This window comes from Plecotus auritus (assembly GCF_963455305.1).
Source record: "Plecotus auritus genome assembly, chromosome: 5".
In the NCBI taxonomy this organism is placed as follows: domain Eukaryota; kingdom Metazoa; phylum Chordata; class Mammalia; order Chiroptera; family Vespertilionidae; genus Plecotus; species Plecotus auritus.
The window spans coordinates 36,101,196-36,102,915 of NC_137776.1; positions in this window are offsets into that span (position 1 = coordinate 36,101,196).

Consider the following 1,720-nt stretch of genomic DNA (forward strand, 5'->3'; position numbering starts at 1 on the left):
AGGACCTCTGCATATGCATGTGGAGGGAGTGGGCACAGTTCACCTGTAACAGATGATCATATGTTGGCCCCAGGTGCTGTCTGTGGGTCAATGGACTCCTCACTCGGTGTGTCCTGTGTTTAAAAAAAAAAAAAAAATTAAGCTATTGTGTTTGTAACCAACTTTGGATTTGACATGGAAAATAAATAAAAAGATAAATAACTAAATCAACATTGTCTCCGTTTACTTGTGTAGGCCTAGATTTTCAAAATAAAACTCCTGTAAGTTTTCAGGTGAGACATCACCAAATGAGAGACGAGCCCTGAGGCAGGTGGGAAAGACCTACGCTCCCAGGCCATGGGCTGGAGTTGGGAGAGATGGGAGAAGGCGCTCTTGGCTCCTTTGTGCCCCTGGTCCCCATGATGATGGCCCTAGCTCATCGGATTCCCACATGTGAGGAGGGCAAACTTCTCAGGCTTTCGGCCACCTTCCAGACTGTGCTCCTGTGACCTCGCATGTAAGACGCCTGGGTGCTGCTGGTGCTGGAGTGGATTCCTCAGGGCACAGCAGGATGGGCTTTCCTTTCGATGTGATATGGGATGGATTAAAAAGAGGGAGTGTGCGTGTGTCTGATGGAGACAAAGACTGACTTCATATACTAGCATGCGCGATATCACAAAAGAACGGGAGAGCTGCTCCCCCACCATGATGGCACCAAGTGCACCCCAAGCACCATGAGGCTTCATTTAGGAAAGGGGAGAGTGATGCCTGCCAGGGCTGTTCAGGAATTTGGGGGTTAACCTTACACTGTATATGTACATTTAGCTTAGAAATTAGTGCCCAGGTCCAGATTTCACATTCTTACAAACAAACATGCCCAAAGGTACACAAGTAGAACCTACTGACCCCCTGTGGTCTTATAGGGGTAGAATTAGGAACACGGGTCACAGGGCTTTCTCAGGTCACCATGACAAAAGCTACCAGCAGCTGCAAAAGCCCATGGCAGACAAAGCTCATGGTGTGTCCGTCGTGACAGTAGAGACGAGGAGGAAGCCAAGCTTCGCACAGAGAGGGACAGGGACAGCTGCCGCCAGTGACTCACTGGGAGGAGGTCAGGGGACCAGCAGGGCACCGTGTACCACCCAGAGTGGGGGCTTCCATCCTGGAGTGGGCATCGGGGTGTGTCAATAAAGAAATCCTCATGTGTTTTGGCTCCACAAATGTTTTATTAAAACAATGTCAAGTTGATTATGAACCTTTGGCCCTGGACTTGGCTCAAACGCAAGTGCAGAGAACATGAAAGTTTAGTTATTCCTTTAGCCCTTTGAAAGCAAGCCATGCTCATGCTCTGGTCTTGTGATGTAAACTCAGTGGAATTACAGGTCAAGTGCCCAAAATTATATAACTAATTACCTCTGGCTTCAGTAACAATTATTAATCAGTCCCAACCTTCGAGCTTGCTCCTTGGTGGATGGTTTGAGTGAACTAATTAGGTCCAAATTTATTTTGCTAACAATCTCAGGCGGGCTGTGCCCCGGGGCCAGGCATGCCTCCTACTGCACGCTCAGACGGTGGGTGAGTCAGGAGGGGTGGAGGCTGCACTGGGGAGTGATGATGGACGGGCACTGTGACATTGAGTTAGAGGAGCTCTTAAGAAGTTGCATCAGGCTGGGGGGACAATACCAGTTGAACAGAAATATCAGGGATGCATGTTGGGGGCACCCTTGGATGTCAGGGGCAG